The sequence below is a fragment of the Excalfactoria chinensis genome, chromosome 12 (genome assembly GCF_039878825.1).
Source record: "Excalfactoria chinensis isolate bCotChi1 chromosome 12, bCotChi1.hap2, whole genome shotgun sequence".
NCBI lineage: Eukaryota > Metazoa > Chordata > Aves > Galliformes > Phasianidae > Excalfactoria > Excalfactoria chinensis.
Genome location: NC_092836.1, coordinates 2,582,849 through 2,591,748, shown reverse-complemented (window position 1 = coordinate 2,591,748; position 8,900 = coordinate 2,582,849). Strand labels below are relative to the sequence as shown.

Sequence of the window (8,900 nt, the reverse complement as noted above, 5' to 3'; positions counted from 1 at the left end):
CACATATAAAGCATAGTGGCTCCTTTAGAGCTCTTCCAGGCTTTAGTTATTTACCTTAATCAATTAAAAAAGGTGGGATTGTCTTCCCCATTTACATGCTTAGAATAGCTCTTTTGGTATCATTCCAACACTGTTGTAATTTTAGACTTAGGGCAGCTGCTCACTCTAGTCAAGCTAATAAAATTCCACAAAGGAACACATCATTCAGCACACAGAACTAAAAAGCAAGGAAGTAACAAATATGTGATTTATTTCACACAACCCCTGCTCTCAGAAATACCTGGGTGTTTGGTACCACAGAATGTCTTTTGAGCATAGGGAAGTGCCAAGGGATAAAACAAAAGGAAAGAGATGCAGTTGCCCTGTTGGAGTTTAGTTGTCTTTCACATTCCCTATGGGATCCCATCTCTCAGCTGTCCTGAAGGAAATGATATACAAAATGGTCTATGGGGCATGTGTATGACTATCAATGGAGTCCTAAGGATGGGACAATTTAAGACTGAATTAGGTTTATTTGGATACTGACTGAACTCTAGTACTGTGTCTGCAATGCCTGTGGTAAAGTCGTCTTTATGATCCCCCTGGTCTTCTATTGGTTTTCAGACATGCTTGTTTGCATGTCTGCCCTGGAGAAGCCACCTGCAACACATACACAGATCAATTTACTGTCAAGTGGTTTGGAGTGGTTCAGTGCTCAGTGAGAGATGCAGTTGCCATAAGCAGCTGAATTTCAACAACTGTCTTCCTAGAATTGTAGTTACAGTAAATTAAGCTATTTCGACATTTTTTTATTTAGATACGGGGAAGTGTTTCTGTACTTAATCAATGTTGTTTTGATTAAGACCTACTCCATAGGACTTCTGTGTAGCTCTCCGTCCTCCCTGTGCGCAGTTGGGAAAGCAAAGGTCTCTGTGGCATATACTGCTTGCGCAAAAAGCCAAATGCAGTCATTGCAAGTGACTCTCAGGGTGACTCTCAATTCACCCCTTCAACTGGGATCAGCCCTGGTGCAACCAGATTCATCTCGCACATGCTTCAGTGGGAGCCCTTACTTTACTAGTGCTGAACCTGTATCTCAAGGCTGTTGCTTTTTTTCCAAACACTTCCTTACCAACGTACTTTGCGCTGCTGTATATGCTTCCCTTTCACAGACAAGTTGACCAATCCTCATGACTTTGCAGGAGACAGGATAGATGCAGGTAAAGCCCCTGAAGTCCAGCAAAAGGGAATCTCATTCTGCTAATGCTCATTAATTCCTCTTTCTTTTATATTGCAGATCACGCGGGAAGAGATCGGACACTTCTTTCTCTTCTAAAACTTCATCTTATCCTGACCATCACATAAACTGTGCACCATCCTAAAATGGTATAACAAGGCAAACTCACCTAGAAAGAGCAGGTAACATTCTACAGCAGTTGGGATGAAAAACGTTTCCTCTGGGTGAATGAAACCCCATCTGAATGCAATGAACAAACACTGTGTGTGTCTGTATGCATTATGTATGTACAGGACTTGTACCATGACCGTTACTTTTTAATTTTCCTAGCTGTTTTGCATTTAGGAAAATCAGTTTTGCTCTCTTTCTTCAGAATCTCTTAATCATATTTATAGCATTAATAAAAATCTCTCCTATCTTCTCACATTTTGTAAGACCTGAGGTATGTAGTAAAATTCTAGTAAGCTTCTCCTTTCCAAGCTAACAGGAGTTTGGACTGCATTATATTACATGAAATTTAAATGCATTAGTTGTTAGCCAAACTGAATTTTCATAGAAATTAATACTGTTATTGTATTTTAATAAAGCAATAGCATTTACGGAATTATGTAGACATCAATCACTCGGGGGTGTCTTGGAACAATTACTGACTTCATGCATCATCTGCTTCTTCCCTTCAAAATTTGTTGCACTTTTCATAAATATCATATATCAGCGAGTGATACAACACATTTCAAATGCCTTCTAGCCCATCACAGACACTGTTGTTAGAAAAGGCCCTTAAGCTGACGCCATCCTAATATGCAACCATGTAATTAAAATTTTGACATATGCAAAGAATTGTAAAGTAGATAAAAGAGTATGTATGGTAAATAGAAGTTTAAAGGCACTGAGCAGATGGTTTGTTTGTGAAAGAGGTATGGAGGGTGCCAAGAAATGACAAACAGATGGCTTAGGTGTGAAGGACAGGAAGGGAAATTTGGAAGAACTGAGGACATAATGGACAACTCTCAGGATTTCTGCACACACTGAGTGAATCGTGGGCATTGAATAGAAGGTTAAACACTTCACACTTTTGTATTTGCATTTATATAAACGTGTCAGTGGAAAATGTCCAGCAATAAAGGCTGATGATAATAATAAAGACAAGTCATGCTTCACAGGCTTTGGAGACGATACAAATTCTGTTCAAACTGCAGATATCATTTGACTTACCCAGGCACTTCTACACCAAGTCATACGTGTTCACTACGTGGCCTGAATTCAAACAGATATATTCAGAATTGTAGCAAAACCATATTGCCAATATTTGCAGGTGCCTAAAAAACATTTTTAGTAATGCCCTAATAAATTAACAAATGTTTGCCAGCTGCCACTTCTTGTTCCTCTATTAACTGTAGTGCTGCTGCGTGAATTCTGTTCAAGTTTTGGTCACTATATACCAAAATCATGACCAAAATGCACTCTTTCCATTCATAGAAAGATCAACTCAAATAATGATTTTTATTTTTATTTTTTAAGTAATGATGAGCTTCAAATGATGACCAGATTAAGATTATGACCCTATAGATTATGACCCTATATATAAAGTCTACCCTTGAATCCAATTTTCTGTTATGTTTTGACTTTCCCATATTTTGGACTCCAAACAAGCTTGAAAAATACCTTCCAGCTACAAAATAAAGAAATTTGTGCACACAAATGGGCAAAAGATCACTTTGTGCAATAAGAATCAAATTTCCTATGAACTGTAAGAATGTAGGGATTTTGAAAGTGCTCTTTGAACAGATCCTGCTAGAAAACGTGATGGATGTACCAAAGATGAAGCTTTTTGCAGGAGCCTGTTAGTTTTGTCAGCAGGTATTCATTCCGAAGATGGTAACTGAAGCCTCAGGAACAGCCAAATATGCGTCTTCATTTTAGAGTAATGGCTGGTGCCCAACTGAGAAAATACACAGCAACTTAAAGCCTCACGAAATGATCTTCTATGTAGCTTTGGGAAAACTTGATCAAATAGATTTTTAAAGCTAGAGAGAATCATTTCAGGGATTATTCTAGTCAAAAATTAAAAGTAAGATGGAAAACTCCAACCCTTGTGGCATTTGCTCTGTGCCCACCTTGCTAAGGTCAAACATCTCATACCAAAATGTTAGCACAGCAGACTGAATTAATGTGCATGCGTATTTGTTGATGGCCCTATATTCAGAAGTGCTTACCGCTACTGGAAGGCATTATTTCTTTTTCAGAACCTCGCTTTTACAGATCTGTGAGAATAAAGACATAAGCCTATCCACCAGAGACCATTCAAAAGCCACCACTTCAGGAAGTAGTTAGATGTAAAAGTCTTCCAAAACATCATTTAGTAAAATCATTCTTACTTAGTTCTATCAATTACGTTAACAGCATTTATTCCTGTCATCTAACACAAGAGCATATTTACCTTTGAAATGGCATTTATGATTAGAAAACCTGAACGTCTGCAAAGCGGTTGGTACCCAAGAAATGATGTAGGATTTTACTTTTTGACTTTTTAGCTTGCAAAAAGCCCAACACCATTGCTTTTGTACTGAGTGGAATTAGTAGCTATGTGCAGTGTAGATATTATGGTAATGGGGGGACTCAGAAGTGCTAATAAAGAAGTAGTCTTTGCTACTTACCGTTGCATTATATAAAGCCTTGGGAGTTGATTGCAGCTACTTGAAAGACAAGCAGTTCCTCTAAGAATCAAACCGGAGTCAGGCTGCAGTATCCTGTAGTAAATGTTATTGAAAACAACAATTACTTTGTTTGTCTTTGAGGAGTTCCCATAAATCAGTTAAAGCCAATTCCATTTTTTTCCATGATACGAACACCTTGAAAGCTACACACACCTTTAAAATTCTGTTGGTGTTTTTTTTGTGGCTTTTTTTGTTGTTTTTATTTTAACTTCATCTGCATTTGTTTTGCTTGCTGGACTATCTCTAATCCCTGACACACTTCATTTCCTTTGCAATCTTGTTCTTTTGTGCACGTCTCCCTGCCTAGCTAATTTTGACTCTGCATTTCTCAAGCAGGCCAAGCTGCAGTTGCATCCTCCCAGCTGTCACCCCTTGTCGTGGTGACAATCCCTTCTCATGCCAGCTTCCCCCTGTTTTTCCCACTCGAAGCGTCTCTATTGCTCTGCTCTCCATTTCTATGGCACTAGAGTTTGCTATCATGCAGCATAATTCTCATCATTGATCCATCCTTTTTTTCCCTAGGATATCAGTAAGTTTATCTTCCATTTGCCTGGGGAGGGGTTGAGTAGTTGAGCTATGTGTTATTCTCAGAAGGATGAACTTGTTTGACCTCCCCTTCTTATTTTCTGGCTGAAAGAGAAACTGTTCCTTGTGATGTTTTATATCTCATGCCTGTATTCCAAGCTGCCCTGCATCTACTCCTTGATTTCATTTATCTGCTAGGTATCACACCACAGCAGCTGTCCAAAGAAGATGAATTTTAGTAGGGCTGTTTGTGCTATGATAGTTAAGACTGTGTCATATAGCATTAAAAATGGCATCTATTGAAGGTTTCTAGCAGCCATAAACTACAAAAGTTCTACAAATCTGTAGATTTTGCTAAAATACTATTTTAATCTTTTTAAGTCTACGTGTTATTTACATAAATACTTATCAATGACGTGCATATAATATATTATAATATCAAAATATTGTCAATGTCTGATAGAAGCAACAAAACTACAAAATAAATAAACAATAGACATAGATTACTATTATTTCTGTGGTAGAATTTCTCTTTTACTAAAGCATTACTGGAATGATATGCAATATACTTATTTTGAGATCTGCATTCTTCCATACCTTTGAAGATACAGCTACTCCTCAAAATTAAAACAGAAGCTCAGCTCTGCCTAATTCTCTTTCTAGAAGAACATTAAAGATAGTGTCTTAAAGGTGCTTCTGAACTGCAGCTGTGCTGGGGCACGTGCCTGCCAGGTACAACATGGGTTACTGAAGCAAAGCACATCCAAGGGGAGAAAAAAGGAACTTCCTTAAGGATGTCTGATAGCCATAATCACTCCTCTCCCCTTCCGTCAGGGCTGTGACAAAATCATAGTAAATTTTGTTCTGCTCTCCTCTATGAGAATAAAAATCTTCAGTTCATTCCACTGAGGAAGGCCGTGCCCTCATTTACACAGAAGTCAATGATTTCTTCAAATGACTTCAGATTTACAGCGCCCTGAATGTAAGAAGAATTTGACCCATAATTTTTTAAAAAATAGTTATGGTTTTTTGCAGTCTTCCTCCTGGAAGACTCACTTTATTCACCCATCAATATTCACACTTTAAAGGCTTATTTCCATCAAGTTCCATCAATGACCTTTAGAAATTGGTCTCTTCAAATAAGAAAAAAGACCTCAATTACAACAACATCTGCCTCCATCTAGCACTTTATTTGCCTTAGAGAAGGGATGGAATGATGATTAAGTTAATGGATAGGTCATTTTCATTTTTCACATTTACTATATAAGTGGCTCCATGAATCACGATTTATCTGGGGCCCAATCAAGGAAGGTAGTGGCAAAACATCCATTGACTTCCACAGACTTGTTTTCTGAACACTCTGTAGAGGGGAAGTGGCATTATTGAACCTTTACAACCCATAGAATAATATATTTATGTTTTCCTAGGGGTGGAAAATGAACACTGCTGTCCTCACGTTCCTGTTTCTCTAAATTCCCCATTATGAAACACCACAACTTTATATATTCATTTATAAGCTCTAAGCTGACCATTTTGCAAGGATAGAATAGAATGAAACGATAGAATCTGAAACAAAGAATTTCTCTACCAATTCTAGTATGTATTCTCTTTTACTAGGCCAATACAGACACAGCCAATGGTGACGTGAGACATGAATGTCCCTATGCAATGACTTACACTTCCTGGGTCCTCTTTAGCACGAACCTACAGAGCGACTGCCTTGCTTGTTGGTCCAGCTTCATCTGTGTCTCGGCAGAACTGCAAGGACCTTCCTTGGATGGCTCAGTTCTCTGACCTTGCTCAGCTTTGCTGTTCTCTTCTTGGACAGGTGATGAAGTGCAGGATCTCGCTGACCCAGCAATGCAAAATTCCCTGTGTGTACACACAGATAAATATGAATGCATGTAAATATGTGCATATACACCTAAAAAGAGATGGAAAATATAGACTGACTCAAAACACAACAAATTACCAAAAGGAATAGAAGTTTTTAGCAAATGAAGGTTAAAGATGTTTTCAGCAAAAAAGAAAATAGGCTGCTATCAGTATGTCAAAAGGAAAATTAAAGGGCTGTATGTACGTTACCATTGTGACTTCTTTTCAATACATCATATACTACAGAACAGAAAAGGGGGAGGGGGGAATAAAGAAGTACTATTTGTTATAGTGCTGGAACTGGCACTGAAACTTTAAAAGACTGAGAGCGCACTGTAACAAATTGAACCAAGTGGGAAGCAAATAAGCACAAAGCACAGCTCTCTTTGGAGAAATGTATTACAGTGAGAGGCTGTTTGGCCACTCCATTTGTTGACAAAGTTATAAAGATCAAGATCATTAGACTGAGCAAAAGAACAGTAACATGAAAAAATAGGGATGGGGTTATTTACCTGAACTGACAAATTATGTTTATTATTCAAACATTGCAACCATCAACTGGTTCAACACCAGAAGGAGCCTTGAAAGATGTGACATGAAATGAATGCACAAGGCTGGAGAGAACAACATGATCAGCATGAGGATAATAAAAGCCATCCCAGAAAGTTGTATTCTGTAGAACTTAGAGAGAAGAGATAAATGGGGATGAATGCTGTGAATTCAGTATAAGCAGCAGCTGGACTACAAGGAATGCGGTCCATTTTACCAGTGTAAAGTGCCAAAGGGAAGAAGCTGCAAACAGTACGTGCATAAAATCACTTGTGTCATAAAGCAAAGAGAGAGACACATAAAATGAAGTGCCTCCCCAATGAGTGTGCTGCCAGCTCCATGGGACCGACAGCAGTAACATCCACAAACAATCCAGAGGATGCATAATTTAGCTGCATACAGATGCATAATGTTCTTTCTTCTTGACTCAGAGTTCTGACTGCACACACACATGTAAACACACACACACACACACACACACACATATATATATATATGCATTTTTTCTAATGGCAGAAGGCTGCCCTGTGTCCTCTGATAGAACAGAATGCCAAAATAATTAAGCATCATTCCGGAATACGTCAGCTGTAAAAAGCAGCACATCTGGAGGTGTGATTACATAAACAATCCTAAGCAAAATTTCATTTCTACAGAGAAGCCTCTGATTTAAGCAATTTTTCCTTATCCTTCAAGGATATTGAGTTGACTGGTCTGAACATCAGTATATCAATTTTAAGCCACATTTATGAACTCCATTCAAAAGCCAGCACTCCTGTGAGCCATCAAGCAATTAAAAGCTCCTGTCACTTTTTATGTCAAGGTTAACAATCAAATGATTAAAACAGTTTAAAGTTGGAGCTCCCGCAGTAAAAACGCAACATTTTCACTCACTTTATTAGATTCAAGAACAATCCTAAATGGTTTTTGATGTGAACAACTGTGTTGAATTGTTTGCAATTAAAAGGTAGCTGCTGGAAAAGGATCATAAAGTATTTTTCATAACGCTATCAAAAAGAAGTTGTTTGATTCTTCCTTCCAGCTGGGAAATTTATCCTGCATTTCATTTAAATATATTAACAAACTTCCATTGCTTTACTTTACCTGAGTTCCTTCAGATTAGGAGTCTGAACGCGCTTCCGACATCAGAAGTGCCTAATCAGGAACGACGCCGCATTCGCACAGCTGCTTTGGTCCTGACAACCTCTGAAGCTGGGTACTACAAAGTCTGGAACAAAACACACTGCTCACATAATTAGTATTTGACTTAAAGGCGTGTCATCATGCAGGAGAGCACTAGCTGAATAATGGCAGCAGAGCAGCATGGCTGCAGGCAATATGTAGTGCAGCATGGACCCATCCTGCTGTGAGATGCTCAGCGGGTGGGCTGCCTGGCACAGCAGGGAAGGAGCATCCAGGACAGAGCATCCCAGCAGCACAGGAAGGTGACAGAAGTGAAATTTGACTTCCATTTGACTTCTTTCGTGATGGAACTTTAGCAAGGAGGTGGGTTTGTTTTTTTTTCCAGACACTCATGGCCTTCAGCACACCTGGCAGCTATGGGTAACCAATCTCATTTCTTGGGAGCAGCATGAATCACTCCCTCTCATTTTAGGCCAACATGCACCTGGCATTTTCTGCCTTCACCCATCTCCTCCAGAGGGTAACCAGAGGAATATTTGTAACTCAGTTGAGTAATGATAACCCAGTAACGATCACTACTGCTTCACCTTGTTAAACGGTGGACTTGGGGGATCCCTAATTAGCTTCCTTACTGAAACTAACAGAACTATTCACGCGTTGAATGGTGTTTGAGCATTTTGCTGTTTAGAAACTTACTTTTAAATTGCTATTCAGCAGCTGGAGTTGATGTTGGGTGACAATGTTTTAATTCAACTCGCATTTTCAGTAAGTCATAATCACCTGATGCTTTCTGCAGTTGGATTTGAATCATTCAACAACGGCTGCTTTAAGGGTAAGCTATTCTGGGGACATATGAGAAAGAAGAAAACTGGTTTCTT

The 8,900-nt window shown here is 38.8% G+C and overlaps 1 long non-coding RNA gene across 1 annotated transcript; it reads right to left on the bottom strand.

Moving 5' to 3' along the window:
* Positions 1 to 2,430: 2,430 nt before the first annotated feature.
* Positions 2,431 to 8,122, bottom strand: LOC140257641 (uncharacterized). Its single transcript, XR_011905093.1, has 4 exons — positions 7,984 to 8,122; positions 6,136 to 6,330; positions 3,874 to 3,966; positions 2,431 to 2,473 (listed from the first exon to the last, which is right to left on the bottom strand). It is a non-coding gene; the product is annotated as an uncharacterized lncRNA (long non-coding RNA).
* Positions 8,123 to 8,900: the final 778 nt, after the last annotated feature.